The sequence below is a fragment of the Lynx rufus genome, unplaced genomic scaffold (genome assembly GCF_022079265.1).
Source record: "Lynx rufus isolate CCGP_SWC_20201006 ecotype Redwood Valley unplaced genomic scaffold, mLynRuf1.p SCAF_2, whole genome shotgun sequence".
In the NCBI taxonomy this organism is placed as follows: domain Eukaryota; kingdom Metazoa; phylum Chordata; class Mammalia; order Carnivora; family Felidae; genus Lynx; species Lynx rufus.
The window spans coordinates 107,276,567-107,296,159 of NW_025814834.1; positions in this window are offsets into that span (position 1 = coordinate 107,276,567).

Genomic DNA, 19,593 nt, shown 5'->3' on the forward strand with positions numbered 1-19,593 from the left:
AATATCGTCTGTACCCAGATGACTTACAACATATGCCTTTAATGCACAATTCTCTTTTGTGCTCTAGAACTAACTAAAACCTAGTGAGTACATGACGCCTCTCTTTGATTGACTAATCTGGCATTGTATCCTTCAAACCCCAGTATGTTTCCTGTCTTTTCTATAGTGTTGTTACAGTCTTTCTGTTGCACGATATCCTTGATACCTCTTACTCTCTTATCCCACATACCTTGTCCACCATCAAGCTTTGTTAACTTTCCTCCTAAAATATTTTTATAGCAGAGTTTTCAACCTTAACACCATTGATCCTTTGGGCTGGCTAATTCTACACTATGGGGTACTATCCTATGCATTGTAGGAGGTTTGGTATTATCCCTGACCTCTATCACTTGATACTAGTTGTATGACCCTCTCAAGTTCTGACAATCAAAATTACTCCAGATGTTGCCAAATGTCCTGTGTTGGGAGTATAGAGCAAATAGCTCCCCTTTGAGAATCATAATCTATCCATCCCTCTCTGTCCATCTCACTTGAATCACATAGACCAAGCTTGTATTTCCCTCGCTCTGGAGGACAGAAATAGCCTTCTAACCAAGCACCCACATCTACTCTTTTCCTCTCCCCCTCTTCTTCCACTGTAGGAGCAGTTTCGTTTGGGAATTCACAGTGTGAGTGCTGAAGCCTGACAGCTGGGGTCTACTCTGCCACAAATTCACTGGGTGAACATGGACCAGATAATTGCTCCTTTCCTCAGTCTCCTCACTCTTACAGGGGATGGCAATACAAATCCTGTAGGGAAGTCATGCGCATCCAATGGGTAACAGGCGGGTAGTGCTCAGAACAGTGTCTGGCACAGGGTAAGCTCTCAATGAATATTAGCCATAATAGAATGGTCTTTTGAAAACAAATCAATAATGACAAGTCTTTACTAAAAAATATGCTTCAATCAATTTCATGGCTCTTAAGGGAAAGAAAAAAAAAGTTATTAGCATGGCCCACAGGATCGCCTGGCATTGGCCCTATTTATCTCCCTTGTCTTAGGTTGCACAAAGCTTTTTCTTGATATCTTGCCCCAAATGCTTTTGATTTTTTCATGTTCTGTACATTCACGATATATGTATCATGAATTCTTCAGCTTCCAGGTCTTTGCACCTGCCCTTCTTTCTGGAATATTCTTTCTTCTCCTAACCCTATACTCATTGCCTCGACAACCTCTACTCTTCTGGTTTCTGTCCAATCACCACTTCTTCAGAGAAACCTTCCCCAGTCTCCCCAACTAGATCTGTTATCCTTATTTTATCAGTTGATAGTCCCTTATGCTTGCTTTTCACATTTATTAATTTTATTTTGTGTGATTCTTGGTTAAATGTGCACTTTCTCCACTAGACTATAAACTCTTTGAGAACAAAGTTTCCCTGTTATTTTTTTTAATTATTTTTTTAGTTTTACTCACTGTTAGATCCATGCCTCACGTAATTCTGGACTTACAGGCATTCAAGAAGTCTTTCGTGGTGAGTAAAGTATATAGATAGTTTTATAGATGATTAAATGACTTTATAGTTATAAAATTAATGTATATTGCTATGTAGTAAAGACAGAAGTTAATTTAAGTTCTGTGAAAAAAGCAAAGACTGAGAAAAGCCTTACATGTGGGAGGTTTACCCAAAGATATGTTACCTACTTGATGGCCACCATGAGTAGCTATGGCTAGATTCTGCCAAGGGACCTGTAGAGAGAATGCAGCCAAGAATTGTCTACCAGTTAACAGAAAAGAGGGTTATTTATTTACCAATTCCTATTGCCTATGTTCAAGTGTCCACTTGAGTACCAACTTCCTCACATATCCATTTTTTTCTCATATACCAAGAAGCTGAATGGATGGCTTGTAGGCTTTCTATGTGACAAAATCAGAATTTGCAGGATAGAAAGCAAAGTAGCTAAAGAGCAAACATTGATGTCTAATCATTTTATCTCTAGTACTTCTTTGAAGCCACATTTTCATATATTGATTGGCTATTTTCTTGTTGACACAACGTGTGTATGAGTCACTTCTCTTGGCTATTCACAATTTTAGGGGGTCTTTTGTAGACTGATAAGATGATCTCTTTGTCTCACATCTTATTTTAATATAAGAGAATCTGATAGTTTGTGCTTTATAAATCTTTGGTTCCTTCTCTTGTTTCCTGATACCAAGGGAACAAAATAATTAGAATTTTTTTTTTCTAAAAACCTTATACAACATACATTATTTTTATGCAAATCTTTGATCCACTAAGAATTTATTTTGGTGCATCAAACAATGCAGGAGTGATTCAGATCTTCCCCTTCCTTGGCAACATTTGGTTGCCATTTTGGTGGCTATTTTGAAAAAGCCATTTTTTCAATTTTTTTTTACATTTATTTATTTTTGAAAGACAGAATGTGGGGGGGGGGCAGAGAGAGAAAGAGACACAGAATCCCTAGCAGGTTCCAGGCTCCAAGCTGTCAGCACAGAGCCCGAAGTGGGGCTCAAACTCACAAACCATGAGATCATGACCTGAGCTGAAGTTGTACACTTAACCGACTGACACACCCAGGGGCCCCTAAAAAACCATTTTTATAGGTGTGTAGTGATATCTCATTGTAGTTTCAATTTGCATTTTCCTAATGACCAACAGCATTGAACATCTTTTCAAGTGTTTATTCACCAGCTCTATATCTTCTTCAGTGAAATGTCTGTGTGTGTTTGTGTGTGTGTGCGTGTGTGTGTGTGTGTGTGTATAATTTCTTAGTTGGATTATTTGTGGATTTTTTTTTAAATTTCCTTTATTTTTTCATACTGTTGACTTTTGGGAGTTCTTTATACTAGTTCTTTTTTTCTTGGGTATGTAGTTTGTAAATTTGTTTTTTCCTACTCTTTAATCTTGCCTTTGCTCATTTAATGAGATCATTCACAGAGCAAGAATTTTTAATTTTTTTGAGATCTAATTTATCACTTTTTCCTTGTATGGATCTTGCTGTCCCTGAAGTACTCTCTACATTCACTGTTTAGATTCTCATCAACCATCTCAAACAACAAACACATAGCTCATAAACACCTCTTGGTTACTATGCAGACCTAATTAGTTCTTCTTGTATTTCCCCTGTCTATCAACAATAAAAAAAAAACAGTTGATCTATAAACAATCTACACATTCATTGAGATCTGCTGTCCCTAGAAAGAAATCCATGCCATTGTTGAGCCATGGGCTTAAACAGCCCATAGCTATTTCTACTCAATCAAGAGACATGTAGCTAGTGACGAGAAAAAGGAAAAAAAAAAACTGTTAGAGCTACTTATCTTAACCAGATTTAATTAACTATTAGAAATTTCATGTAAATATTGGGTGATCTAGTGAAGATAAGCTACAGACATTTAGAATAGAAAGATTATTGTTAAGATAAAATATCCAAGAAAGGAATCTATTTCATTAGACTCATAGCTTGGAATGTTGTATTCCAAAACATTCCACCATAGAGTCAAATGTGGTCTAATATGTGCATGGAATAACCACAGCATTGATTTCATATTTGATGAATACTAGAAGTTAGGATGAACAAAAAGGAACAAAGGAAACAGAAGATTCATGTTCCCTCTCTGAGAGGAAAGATATAATCAGCAAGCACAATGTAAGGGCTGTGCCGACTCTAGGGCAGAGTTGTTACATCAGTTGCTGTTAATATCAGTTGGAAAGATAAGTACTAGATTTCAGAGAAAACAATGCAGTGAACCTTGTTAGTAATTGGAAGAGATGCATTTGAAAGAATTAAGCTGAGTTTCTCTTCAGATAGCAAAGAAAGACTAAGACCTGTGGCTGAACTTAGATTCCCCTGGAGAGAGTCGTGGGGGAAATCGCTTAAGCAAAGTTTTCAGGGATAAAGGGCATAAGAGCAATAGCTTTGAAACTGAAATCAAGCCAGTTAGTAACCTGGCTTCATTTAGTTTAATTGCATTTAATGAATATCTCTCAAATTCCAGTTACAAGCTTGGCGGTTACTAGACACTGGGACCATGAGGAAGAAAACCACAGTAAAGGTTGTTAAATAATATTTTAGTATATCAGAGGAGACAATCAGCCAAAAGTGTAAAAATCCAACTATAATGACGATGTGCAATAACAGAAATTTGTAGGGGCAAATAGCTTATATTAATTAAATGGATCGTAAGCATTACTTTTAATGAATACCGTAGCCCGGTATCTATAGTCCCTTTTCTAAATGAGAACAGAGGTTGTGTCAGTGTTACTTTCTTGATCCCACGTGCTTTTCTTGACACTTTCACAATTTTTTAAGTGTATTTATTTATTTTGAGAGAAAGAGAGAGAGGGAAACAAGTGGGGAAGAGGGACAGAGAGAGAGAGAGAGAGAGAGAGAAAGAGAGAGAATCCAAGCAGGCTCTGAGCTGTCAGCGGGGGCTTGATTTGATGAACCATGAGATCATGACTGGCTCAGGCCTTAAGCCAAAATCAAGAGTCAGACGCTTAACCTACTGAGCCACCAGGCGGCCCTCTCACAATTCTTTCTGGTCCTGGTAACAAATATGTTCCAAACAATATTTTGTATGTGTGGTTTTCAAATGTCTTTCTCCTGTTGTCTCTTGCGTCTACTGCAATTGGGTTTCTGCCCCCAACCTCTCCATAGAAGCCGCTTCTCTCTGTCACTTCCTTTCCTGTGGACCTTTGCTTGCTCCAGCACCACTTCCAGAAGAGGACATCTCTCCTGCACTGAATTGCCTTTGTACCTTTGTCAAAAATCAGCTGAGCACATTTAGGTGGGTCTATTTCTGGGTTCCCTGTTTGCTCTCGCTGACCTAGATGCCTCTCATTCTACCAATGCTATGCTATCTTAATTAGTGTAGGTAAATATTAACTCTTACATAAGGGTAGAGTTATTTCTCGTTTTACCCTCCCTTTACGAGATTTTCTGTTTAGTTAACCTGGTGCCTTTTCATATAGATTTCATATAAATTCTAAAGCCTTGGGGCACCTGGGTGGCTCAGTCGGTTGAGCGTCCGACTTCGGCTCAGGTCATGATCTCGCAGTCTGTGAGTTCGAGCCCCGCGTTGGGCTCTGTGCTGACAACTTAGAGCCTGGAGCCTGCTTTGGATTCTGTGTCTCCTTCTCTCTCTCTGCCCCTCCCCTGCTCATGCTCCGTCTCTCTCTCTCTGTCAAAAATAAATAAACATTAAAAAAAAATTCTAAAGCCTTTACATAGGAACACAATCAAAAATTTGTTTTTGCCTGCAAAAGAAAAACATCTTACTGGGATTTTAGTAGGAATTGTCTTAAAGTTATAGATAGTGTGGGGGAGAATTGGAATCTTTACTATGCGGAGTCTCTTAACCTATGAACGTGATGTCTCTCCATGTATTTATGTCTTTTATTTCTTTTATCAGCATTTCATATTTTCCAGTATACGTATCTTATACATGACTTAAGGGTATACCGGGCTGTTCCACTTTCTTATAATGACTGCAAATGGTATTTTGTTTTTTAATTCTTATTTCCACATGTTGACTTTTAGTATATAGGGATGTGTCTGATTTTCGTGTACTGGTCTTGGATCCTGTGACCTAGCCAACCTCATGTATTCATTCTAGGATGTGTTTTTTTTACAGATTCTTCTGGATTTTTCACGCAGACATTCAATTCATCTATAAATAGAAGTAGTTTCTTTTTTTATCTCTTCCTTCCTAATCTGTATGCTTTTATTTTTCGTTCTCTGAATGCACTGGCTAGAAATATCAGTACTGTGTTGAATGAGAATGATGGCAGCAAGCATCCTTACCATGTTCCCAATCTTAGAGAGAAAGCATTCAATCTCTTGGCATTAAGTAGGATGCTATCTTTAGGATTCTTGTGGGGACTCTTCAGAAAATGGAGGTAAATTCTCTCCACTCCTAATTGGTGGAGAGTTGTTGTTTATAAATAGGTTTTGAATCTTGTAAAAAAAATTCCACATTAATTCGTATGCTCACATGATTACTCTTCTTTAGTGTGACAATTACTATATTGGCTTATGTCTGTAGTATAATTTTATATTATCTCATTTTTTGAAAGACGTTCACTGGCTATACATCGAATGTTTCTTGTCTTGGGTCAAAATTCCACACCATTGTCTTTTGGCTTCTACTATTTTTGAGTAGAAGTCAGACATCTTTATTTTTGCTCTCCTGGATGTCATATGTCCGACTCCTTGGATGATTCTTAGATTTTCGTTTTCGCTTAGATTTTTAGAAGTTCATCTCTGATGTGCCTAAGTGTGGCTAGGATTGTATTTATCTTGTCTGAAGTATACTGCTGTTCTTGATTCTGTGGGTTTGTTTCTTTCATTGCTTAACCCCTCTCACATCGCCTTCTAGGATTCAATTACATGTGTATGAGACCATTTAATATTCTCCCACAAGTCTCGGATGGTCTGCTCAGTTTTCTAAAATCTATTTTGGTCTCTGCATGTCAGTTTTCTTTGTGGTGTCCGCTCTGCTGTCATGTCTATCAAATGACTATTCATTTCTAATGTATTTTTTTAATCCTAAAATTTCCATGACTTCCTGTTTGTAGTTTCCTTCACGTTGCTGAAATTCCTCAGCTGATCCCATAGATCACTTTCCTTTTCCACCTGGTTTTGGTATGTATTTATCATTGTTATTTTAAGACCCTTCATTAGGCTGCCGCTTAGCAGGAATACAGGCAATGGTCTTGTGTATGTTTGGGGAGAATGTCTACCCCCTTTACTGCTTACTCCTGAGTCTTTTCTGTACTGCTGCCCATGGTGAAAGGCCCATGGGAAAAACAAAAGTGCTGATTCTTGTAGATTCACTCAGTGATCAGGGTATCTGGGAACTCTCATTCCTCATGCCAGGTCTCAGGGGGTCATTTAGTTTGATTTGAATTTGGGATTTTTCTTCCATACTCTTTTCTGATTGCCCTTTCTAGCACTGGACCAGTGATAGGGTATCCATGGGTCTCTAGACTCCCAGGAACAGCCTAGTCCTTTTAGAAATTTAGCTCATTTATGGAATGTTTGGGAGGCTCAGTCAGTTAAGCATCCAAGTTCGGTTCAGGTGATGATCTCACGGTTTGTGGGTTCTAGCCCTGTATCAGGCTCTGTGCTGACAGCTCAGAGCCTGGAACCTGCTTCGGCTTCTATGTCTCCCTCTCTCTCTGCCCCTCCCTCACTTGTACCCTGTCTTTTCTCTCAAAAATAAACTTAAAAAAAAATAAACAAGCAAACAAAAAACCAAGTAATGTAACCAAGTAAACAAGCCTCACAGTCAAGCCAAGTCATACAATTTATTTATGAGAACTTAAACTTTTCAAAACTCTAATGAATAGAAAAGTAAAAAATCAGGAAAATGATCTTTAGTCATTTTTCCCACATTTTACATTAAACCCACAGGACAGCATGAAGTATTCTGATCCGTTGGGATAATCCCTGCCTCTGGATTTTGCTGCTGTTAATTCGATGGGCTCTGCCTCAGTGGCCTCGCCGCCTAGCCTCTGCGTGTGAGAGGTGGTGGCTAGATGTGGTTTCAGAGTTCATAGAGCTGTGGGATGGAGCTCCAAGATGTGAGCTTTAACACCAGTAAGTCCTGGTTTATAACCCCACTTCCGTATGTTACTACTAATGCAGAACTTGGGTTTTCAACTTGGAACCTATTGACCGTATAGGACTAATATGAGGATTAGAAACAGCAAGTGTCAAGGATCCTGCACTCAACAAGGACTCGGCTGACGGTAGTTGATGCTGGGCTAAATGCTTTGTAAGGAGGCATATGCTTGGACACAGTCTCAGAACAGCACCTAGAGGCTAAATATGCAAAGATTCTGGCTGCAAGACTTCTCCAACTCTTGAAGGACCTCTGAGTCTTGGAGGCACGCTAGAGAGACTTTACAGGACTGAAGATGCGTGAGACTTAATGTATATTTTATTACAACAGTGAAAATATAAACTATCAACTTGGAGATGATTTTAAATATCATTTAAAAATATTTTATTCATGACTGGACAAGTATTTATACCATATATAACTATAATAATATATAAATATTAAAATATGTGTTATAAAATAAAAATTATAACAAGATAACCTATAAATAAACATAAATATATAAATCATATAGGTCATATATAAGTATAATAACATGCAAAAGTATATATTTCTTATACATATGGTATATAATATATTTTAAATGTAATAATATATATAAGAAAAAGAAACCATGTATACATTAGCTAATATTCACTGAGTTTCTTTTCTCCAGACTCTTCTATAAATAGGAATCATTAAAGCAACCCAATTCTGGGGCGCCTGTGTGGCTCAGTTGGTTAAACATCTGACTTCGGCTCAGGTCATGATCTCACGGTTCGTGGGTTCGAGCCCCATGTCAAGCTCTGTGCTGACAACTCGGAGCCTGGAGCCTGCTTCGGATTCTGTGTCTCCCTCTCTCTGCCCCACCTCTGCTCGTACTCTCCCTCTTTTTCTCAAAAAAAAAAAAAAAAAAGGAATAAATAAACATTTAAAAAAACAAACCAGTTCTGCCTAACAAAAAGGGAGGAGGGCACACTTGGAGAGGCAGTGGAAGGCAGTGAAGAGGGGAAGAAGGCTGTGCCAAGTTCACGCACACTACACATATGCTCGAGCAAGAGAGAGGAAAAATGAATCGGAGGGTGAAAAATGTGCAGCGACAGCCTCTAAATACATTTATCATTGCAATTTGACTTTATAACATACCCACAGTATGGTTTCTGTCATCATCCTTATTTTGCCTATGAGTAAACCCAAGAACAGAAAACCGGAATTATTTGTCCCAGTTCACACAACTGGCAGGTGGTGGTTACAAACCCACGCAGGTTACAAACCCACGCAGCAGGACTCCACACCCTGAAAACCAAATATGCACTTAAGACTATTGACATACCTGCATTTTTATTGTTTAGAAATGCATAAGTGAAGTGATACATCTCCTCTTATGTGTCTTAATATTTCACAAACTGGGACCCGTGGGACACTTTTTCCAGGAATTTTTCACCTTTGGCCAGAGAAGCTAGAGACAGACTGAAGACTGATCACAGCATTTCTTTCTTGGAGATGGACAGTGTTTATTAACATATTAAGGCTCTCTGTAATAAAGAAACTTCTAATAAAAATAAACCATTTGGCCTTAATAGTTAAAGAAACAAATTTATTTATGTATGGAGAGAACATAGATTTCCTTTGTGTATCTATCTAGAGCCCCTGATATGGTATTTCTTTAAAAGTACCTTGGGGAGTATGGCTTGAGGTCATTCTCAAATTAGGACCCGAGGGTGAGGCCAACAAATTTCCTTCTACGGGAAGATTTGACACACTAATTAGCTTTGTGGCACCTGGTAATATCTTCATCCACTTCAGACCTTCCTCGGCACAGTTTCTGACAGAGTCCTGATGTAGATGTAATTTTATGTTTCCTTTTCAGTATTGGTCACACTGAGGAGCTTTAACTTGCAGGCTTTGGGTATAACAGTACGGTATTTTCCACCGAGTAAACCCTGTCCCAAACATTATTTATCTATGAGAAATCTTCAGAAAAGATTCCAAATTAAAGGTTTAAGATGTGGAATTGTTTTAAGATTCCTAGTGGAAATTTTACAAAGGAAAAGTGAAGCTTAAAATAAGTCAGCCTGAGTGGGGGTGGGGGGGAGCATGTGAGTGGCTCAGTCAGTTTAGCATCTAACTCTTGATTTCTGCTCAGGTTCTGATCTCATGGTTTGGGAGAGGGACCCCTAAGTCAGGCTCTGCATGGGATTCTCTCTCTCTCCCTCTCTTTGCCCCTCCCCTGCTCGTACTCTCTCTCTCTCAAAATAAATAAAATAAAACAAAAATTTTTAAAAAGCTTGCATCACCCTGTTTTCTACCTGGAAACCCACTCGGTGTTTAAGGTCACAGTCTCAGCTAAGTCAATAGTCTCCCTTTTTATCTTTTTAGCCTCTGTTGCAAATGAGGCAGAGAGAACCCCGGGGGGGGGGGGGGCAGAGTGGAGAGCAGTGAAGGGGAAACTGCATGTTTGTGCTCACTAGCCCCCTGTCCCTGTGAGAAGAGGCAAATGGATGGGAATGAGAAAACTCAGGCAGCTACAAGTTTAGAATACTGTGTCCTTGGACAGGTCACTTTACAGCTTGGTACCTCAGGCTCCTTATCTGTAAAATGGGCTCCCCTATCTTTCTGTTTCTACGTTTAACTTGATAGCTTGTATTACAGAACCCCTTCTCTGCACGTCTACCCCAGTTCTTTCCAAAGACTTTTAGGCAGCCTACCAAAAACGTGGATAATTAAGATAAAATCTGGTTTTAAAATCAAAGAAAAATCAAAAGAAAGGATTGAGTCCCGAGTGAAAATGAGCACGGAGAAGCCCATGCATGCAGCAAGGTCTTGCACAATTAAAGCTTAGTTCAGAATTCCCTAGAAGCTAATGCCCCACAAAAGATGAGAGGTCACAAGTGTCATGTTGTCAAAGAGCACGACTTCCTGGTGTTTCGAAGCGGGAAGGCATTTTTAGTGACAGTGTGTGGAATAAACCTAGCGTAGTCTCTCTGCAAGGGAATGCACACATTGTTCTGGCAACAGCTGGAAAGCGGAGCTTGATCCTGCATCATGGTGGACTGCCCTTCCACCTGTGTTCTTTAACAACCATCATAAAGATGCGTGCCGGACGTGACGACATCTCCGCCATTAATACACCAGACACAACTTTCAAAATGGCTATTTCTAAGAACATTGATCACAAAAGTCGGCTCTATCTTTGGTCATTATAATTTTTCAGGGTCACTGGCTGAAGCCTCTTCACTACACGCATATTAATTTGTGTTTGTGGTGCAAATAACCACAGACAGCATGGCCTCTATCAGCAAAAGCTTCTGTTTGGAGGAAAATAAATGATTTGATTTTAAACACCATTGTGTACACTTAAGAGAATGTTTAAGTGACTTATACAGCTTAGTATACTCTTTATTACCTATGCTTGGTAGGAAACATGCTTTCCACACTCCCTGTTCTAGTAGGGAAGTGGTGTGCGGAGAACATTCTAGTTGCTGGCCATGTGACTGACCCTTCACACTCCCAACTGAGGATGCTTATCTGTATTAAAAAGTCAATGGTGGCTGACTTATAAATGGAGTGATAATTAATATTGAGTTTGTTTTATTCTTTAAAATTTTTAAATGTTTATTTATTTTTGAAGGGGAGAGGGACAGAGCGTGAGCGGGGGAGGGGCACAGAGAGGGAGGCACAGATTCCGAAGCAGGCTCCAGGCTCTGAGCTGTCAGCACAGAGCCCGACACGGGGCTTGAACTCACAAACCGCGAGGTCATGACCTGAGCCAAAGTTGGCCGCTCAACTGACTGAGCTACTCAGGAGCCCCATGAATTTGTTTCATTCTTTTAAGAAATACTTGCTGGATGGCTACTATTCCAGGCACCAGCCTGGGCATCAAACAAGAAATGGAAAGGACATGGTTATTGGCTAATGATGATGGATGTGAAACCTGTAAGAGTCTTTAAATCCTATGTATTGTTGTGATTGCTCATAGACAATGCTTATGTTTTAATTAAAACATAAGGAATAATGGAGATATTAGGTCTGCAAAAGAGTAAAGGTTATGTGGTTACTACCTTCCAAGCTCTTCTTCTCTGCTCAGTGGTGTCTGCAAAAGTAGACGGCAAAATCTCTGCAGCTACAGTTTGCTTGAAATGTAGGAATCTGTCTGAGGGACGCCCCTGAGATTTCACTTCCTTGTAAGATATATCTGAATTGTGCATATCTCTTCATAAACAATTCATGCGGCATTGTGCTAGCTGATCAAATATATACCAAAAAATTACAGAACCTACTCCATATCCTAATTTGATGGAACTGATAGAATTCCTTTAAAATGTCAATTATGAGGAGCTATGAAATTATTTTTTTTACCAGAACACTGTGTAGCGTATACAAGGATCCAGTCTCTGGACAGACTATAATGGCAACGCGACCTCGCCTATGGATGGAAACTGTTTAAAATAATCCTTCCTTCCTCTGAGCAGACGCAGCTTTACACCAGGGCACACAGCTTGAGTAGCCAGAATGTGTTGGATACCTTTCCCCACTCACCCCGCTGGTTGGACAGCTTTGGACAGGTCCCAAAACACAGGGGAGTGTGTGCGATCCTGAGTTGGTGCCACTGGAATGAATGCCAGAGTAGTAAAATATTAATTAGAAAATTAGTAGAGCGATATTAGCCTTAAGATATTCCAAGCAGAAAAGCTCCCTTTGGACTTTTTTTTTTTTTTACCCAGGAAGACATTATGAAAGATGAAAAAGAGTAATTGCATTTTGAAGGCTAGGTATTTGCACTCGTAGAAAAAGCCATAGAGATATTTTCAGTTGGGGGGATGGAACAGAATGAACAAAAACTGCAAAGATAGGACAGGGAAATTTGTGGGAACAGCTGGTAACAGCATTTGGTTGGAGCCATTGTATTGAGTGTGAGAATGAGGATAAGTGTGGAAATGCAGCTTGCTGCCAGCTGACAGAGGACTTTGAATACGAGAATAAAGAATTTAAACTCTCCCCTCTAGGCAGCAACAAATCATTGAGGCATTTGGAGAAAATGATTGATATAATTAAAAGGAATCATTTTGGAGAATACCAGTACAATACAAAAGAATTGTTTTCCACTTAAAAAGAAAATTAGTAATGGTTGCTACTGAGAAATGCTAAATGGCAGATCAGGTAAATAAAATCATCTCCAATTCAACTACAGTGAGGTAATGAGTGCTAATGCCTTGGTGCACTTAAATTTAGATTCATTCCATGCATTTAGCGCATTTTATAATCATATAAGCATAGATGTTATAAAAATGATGTCCCGCTGTGCATATTTTAAAAATACTTTGGCATTTAACTAGAGACTATGGATTTAGAGTTAATAAGGAGCACACCTTCTATTGGACTCCATAGAAGTTATACACTCACACATGTGTGAGTTCAATTTAAAGGTAAAGAATACAACTATAACTCATTTGTACACAGAAGTATGAGACCTTGAAGACTGAAGGCCCGGACACAGGCAAAACACTGTCAGAACTGGTTAAAGGCAAAGAATAAAGAAACTCCCAAATAATATTGGGTTTGAAAAATTGACAATAATTATAGATATATAATTGAGACTTGAAAATCAAAAGAAAATTATGAACAACTTCAAATGAATACATGAGAAAACAGGTAAAAATGACAGTTTCTATCAATATATAAGATCATAAATTAACTATCCCCAAAATATAAAACCTAAACATCGTCAAAACTGTAAGAGAAATTACGTCAGCACATAAAAGTTACCACAAAATGTTATTTATTAGTTCAAAAATGTTTTGAACTAACAAGCAAGTGTTAGGAAACCATCAAGGGAGTAACAATTTCTACATTGTACATTTTTTTCAGAGAAACACACATGAATATTTGTTTAATAAATAAAGAGAAACAGCTAAGAAATTTTATAAAGATAGAATAAGATTAAAACCAAACAGAATAACAAAAGATAAAAAATATAAATGTTAAACCAACTCTTTTCCTTAAAAATGCATTAACAATAACTAATTATAAAAATATAAAACATAATATTTCATCTATATTAGTTTATTTAATCCTTAAAAATACACTATGCGTTAAATGCTACTATTTTACATTTTATAAAGGAGAGACGTGAGTGATGAGATTAACTACTTTTGTTCATGGTCCCAACTACGTTTGATAAAACCAGGTAGTCTAGAAAACATATCTGTATTCTTATTTATTCCATTATATCTCACCTCCATATTAAATAAAATACGCTGAATCAAACACAGCGGTATATTAAGAAAAATATTCTATGACCAAAAATGCTTTATCCCAAGTGTATGATGTATTTCAAGAAAGGGTAATATATTTATGTAATACATATTATTAACAGATTAGAGGAGAAAATGTAATTATATCTATACATAGTGATAAACCACTTGATTAAACCCATAGCTAACATCAAACTTAATGGCAAAAGACTAAAAGTTTTCCTCCTAAATTCAAAAACAATACAAGGATAGCCACTCTCGGGGCGCCTGGGTGGCGCAGTCGGTTGGGCGTCCGACTTCAGCCAGGTCACGATCTCGCGGTCCGGGAGTTCGAGCCCCGCGTCAGGCTCTGGGCTGATGGCTCAGAGTCTGGAGCCTGTTTCCGATTCTGTGTCTCCCTCTCTCTCTGCCCCTCCCCCGTTCATGCTCTGTCTCTCTGTGTCCCCAAAAAATAAATAAACGTTGAAAAAAAAATTAAAAAAAAAAAAAGGATAGCCACTCTCATTCTACTTAATATTTTACTAAAGATTGTAGCCAAGACAATTATGCAAGAAAAGGGGGGAGGGGGGGAAAGGACATTGAGATTGGAATGAAGAAATAAAACTTTATTTTCATATCATGTGATCTTGTGTATAGAAAATTCTTAGAAACATATAAAAATATATAAGGAAATTTCAATCTAATAAGTGCAGCTAGGTTTCAAGATACAATACCAATATACAAAAATTAGTTGTAATTTTATATACTAGCAATGAATGATCTGGAAATGAAATTACAAAAAAATAGGGGTGGCTGGATTGTTCAGTAGATTAAGCATCCAACTCTTGATTTCAGCTAAGGTCATGATCTCAAGATTTCTGAGCTCTGCACTGACATTGTGGAGTCTGCATAGGATTCCCTCTCTCTCTCTCTGCCCCTCCCCTACTCACACTCTCTCTTGATGTGTATGTAGAGAAATTGGAACTCTTAACTATTCCTTGTTGAAACATAAAATGGTGAAGCTCTTTATTTTTATTTTAAATTTTTATTTTTTAATGTTTATTCTTTGAGAGAGAGAGAAAGCATGAACAAGGGAGAGGCAGAGAGAGACACAGAGTCTGAAGCAGGCTTCAGGGTCTGAGTTGTCAGCGCAGATCCTGATGTGGAGCTTGAACTCACAAACCATGAGACCATGACCTGAGCTGAAGATGGACGCTTAACCGACTGAGCCACCCAGGTGCCCTGGTGAAGCTCCTTTGTGAAGCAATTTGCCAGTTCCCCAAAAAAGTCAAATATAGAGTGAAATATACTCACCAATTCCACTACTAAGTATATATCCAAGAGATTTAAAAACGTATGTTCACACACAGAAAACTTGTATATGAGTGTTCATAGCAACATCATTCGCAACAGCCCCAACTGGAAACAACAGAAATGTTCATCAACTAAGTAACGGATACACAAATTGTGGTATATTCATACAATGGAACACTACTCAACCATTAAAAGAAAGAAAATATTCATATATGCTACAATGTGGATTAATTTTTTTAAGTTTATTTTGAGAGACAGGAAGAGAGAGAGAGAATTTTTTTAAGTTTATTTTGAGAGAGAGAGAGAGGGAGGGAGGGAGAGAGAATGAGTGGGGGAGGGGCAGAGAGAGAGGGAGACACAGAATCCGAAATAGACTCCAGGCTCTAAGCTGTCAGCACAGAGCCCAAACCCAAACCAGGTCTTGAACTCATGAACCATGAGATCATGACCTGAGCCGAAGTCAGATGCTTCACTGACTGAGACACCCCAAACTTATACATTATTCTAGTGAAAGAAGCCAGACACAAAAGCCACATATATAATTTCATATAAATGAATTGTCTAGAATAGGCGGATCTAAGAGACCACAATCAGACTAGTGGCCACCAGGTCTGGGGGAGGAGAGAATGAGGAGTAACTGCTAGCAGCTATGGGGCTCCACTTTTGGAAAAATAAAAACATTCTCAGCATTAAATACTGGTGCTGATGATGGTGAATATACTAGAAACTTAAAAAGTGCAAGAGCCATACATTTTAAGAGAGTGACTGCCATTAAATGTGGATTATATATCAATAAAAAAGATGCCAAATCTAAATGTGAAGTATGGGATTCCTGATCGGACCGTGGAGCAGGAATATAAACTGCAGACATTGAGACAATGGACCAAGCTTGAAATCGGCACGTTAGCCAATTGCATCAATATAAAATGTCCAGTTTTTGTGGTGATGTGGGGAGTTGCACTGAAGTACTTAGTGGGAAAGGGGTCCAATGATTGCTCTCTAATGATTCAGGAAGAGAGAATAATAAAATCGAATGGGACAAAAATGTCAGCAGTTGCTGAATCTGGGTGAAGGGCATAAAGAAATTGTTGGGTTTTTTCTTGATATTTCTATATAAGTTTAGATTTATTTCAAAATAAAAATGTTTACCATATTGTAAAAAAAAAGTGGGAGAAAAAGGGAAACATAAAAAGGAACACATAATTTATCTAGCAGCATATGGATAATGGTCCCTTCTGAAAAGAAGAGATATTGAATTCAATGATTCTTTGAGGTTGTTGGAAGCTTTCTTGGCCTGCTGTTAACAGGGAACTTATAACATGTCAGATTAGCTATTGAAAAAAAAATGTCCACTATGTTGTTGAAAAAAAAATGACAGGCGGAGGCGCCTGCGTGGCTCAGTCAGTTAAGTGTCTCACTTCAGCTCAGGTCATGATCTCACAGTCCGTGAGTTCGAGCCCCATGTTGGGCTCTGTGCTGACATCTCAGAGCCTGGAGCTTGGTTCAGATTATGTGTCTCTCTCTCTCTCTGCCCCTCCCCTGCTCATGTTCTGTTTCTCTGTGTCTCGAAAATAAATAAAAACATTAAAAAAAAGAAGAAGAAGAAGTAAAATGACATTGGGGGAGGGGCCAAGATGGTGGAGCAGTTTCGAAGGTTTTTTTGCCTCTCTCGTCCCTGAAATGTAGCTGGGTCAACACCAAGCCATCTTGCACACTTAGAAAAGTGATTTGAGGATTAACACAACAATCTGCACAACTTGAACCATAGAACTCAGCAGGTATGTGTGCGGAGAGGTGAACTGGAGGAGAAAGAAGCCATGGAGGGGAGGGACCTGTTTTTGCCTGAGGAGAGAGGATAGAGACAGAGGGGAGAGTACAGAAAAAGCACTCCCCCTGAAAGCAGCTGGAAAGAAGGAGAAAGAGTGGAAACACCCATAAAAGACTGAACAAGAAAGGGAGAAAGGAGAAAGGAGGAAGGAGAAAGGAGAGGGTTTCAACACGATCAAGATTCTAAAAAACAGGGGAGCACAGAGTCTGAAACTCCACAGCTTGATACCTCGCAGTACTCCGGTGAGAAAGGTGAATCCTCAGGAGCAGACAGCAAGGTCTGAGGGATCCTCAGGCCACATGGGGAGAGGTAGTTCCCCTTCTACGAGGACATGAGGTAGAGGCTGTGTGGCCTCCACACAGGCAAAGGTCCCAGAGGACCCTGGAGAGCAGCCACATTCACTGGTGTTGGAACAAGGACATTAAGGGTGAATCCTGGTGCCAGATGTGTGTTGTGATTTACCATAATCCCTTAAATGCTACTGCTATAAGATCCTGAAAACTTATTCTGGGGTGGGCTGGCACCCAGCCTCAGTCTCTGGGCATCTGCAACAAATATTCTTGGGGGTGGGCCAGCACCCAGCTATTGCTTGGTGAGACCCTTCCCCAGAGGGCTGAGCGGGTCAAAGTCTCAGGGCCCTCAGAAGTGAGGGGTTTGGAAACATAGCCCCTTCTGAGAAAAAACTCTACAGGGAAGTGTCTCCTGGCAGGCAGATGGCTTGGTCACAGTGTAGAAGCAGGTGGGGGACTGAAGCCAGAGACAAAGGAGGTGCTTGATTGCCAGTGGGCGAGAGCAGAGAGTTCTGATACTAGAGACAGCGTAGCTGGGTGATGCCATTTTCACCCTTCCCACGCATGGGCATACATGCCTACATGCACCACAATGATCCACCCCAGTAAACTAAGCAGTATCATCTAGTGGAGAATGAAGCCGATACAACAACCCTGGCCCAATGAGGCCAACTGCCCTCGAGAGGACCACCACAAATCAGCTTAGATTATGGACTATAGAGTGACTCATGGTTTAACTTCCAGGGGACACTGGATGCAATTTCAATTGTATTTCATTCTGTTTGCTGGTCCATCTATTAAATTTGTTTTTGTTTTTCTTTTCTTTTCTTATTCTTGAATACAGAAAGAAAAAAAAATTTAATTTCCGGTTTTATAAAAATGATTTTTCTTCATTTTTCTACTATATTTCTTACTTTTTGTAAATTTTTAAAATTCTATTTTACTTTCATCATTTTGTTTTATTCTATTTTACTATACTCAATTTTTTAAATGGTCAAATTTTTTCCTTCTTTTTCTTTTTTTTTTTCTTTTCTTTCCTTTTTTTCTCTATTCTATCAAGCTTCTTTCAACAACCAGACCAAAACACACCCAGGATCTAGCATTCTTTATTTGATCTTTGTGTGTTGTTTTAAATTTTTTTAATTTTTATTTGTTTTTTAAATTTCTTAAATTATTTTTCTTCCTTCAAAATGATGAAATGAAGGGATTCACCCCAAAAGAAAGAACGGGAAGAAATGACAGCCAGTACTTAATCAACATCGATATAAGCAAGATGTCTGAACCAGAATTTAGAACCACGATAATAAGAATACTATCTGGGGTTGAAAAAAGCATAGAATCCCTTCCTGCAGAGATAAAAGAAGTAAAATCTAGTCAGGATGAAAAAAAAATCCTATAACTGAACTGCAATCTTGAATAGATGCTATGGTGGCAAGGATGGATGAGGCAGAGCAGAGAATCAGCAATATAGAAGACAAACTTATGGAGAATAATGAAGCAGAAAAAAAGAGGGAAAGTAAGGCAAAAGAGGACGATATAAGAATTAGAGAACTCAGTGACTCACTAAAAAGGAATAACATCCAAATCATAGGAGTCCCAGAATATGAAGGGAGAGAAAAGCGTAGGTTTTTGTGAGCAAATCATATTGGAAAACTTTCCTAACCTGGAGAAGGATACAGTCATCAAAATCCAGGAAATACAGAGAACTCCCATTAGATTCAACAAAAACCGACCATCAACAAGGCACATCATAGTCAAATTCACGAAATACTTAGGCAAGGAAAGAATCATGAAAGCAGCAAGGGAGGAAAAAGTCCTTAACCTCTAAGGAAAGACAGATCACGTTCACAGCAGACCTATCCAAAGAAACTTGGCAGGCCAGAAAAGGAGCGGGAGGGTATATTCAATGTGCTGAATAAGAAAAATATGCAGCCAAGAATTCTTTATCCAGCAAGACTGCCATTCAAAAAAAGGGGAAAGATTTATGTGATCTGAAGAGAAAGCAGAGTATAAGGCTGTCATTCAAAATAGGAGAGATTAAAAATATTCCCAAACAAAAACTAAAAGAGCTTGTGACCACTAAACCATCCCTGCAAGAAATTTTAAGGGAGACTCCCTGAGGGGAGAAAAGGCTAAAGAAAAGAAAAAAATAAAAACAGAGAGAGAGAGAGAGACCAAAAGCGACAAAGACCAGAAAGAACCAGAAAACACCACCAGATACTCCAACTTTACAGGCAACATAATGGCAATAAATTCATATCTTTCAGTACTCACTCTAAATGTCAATGGCCTAAACACTCCAATGAAAAGACATAGCATAGG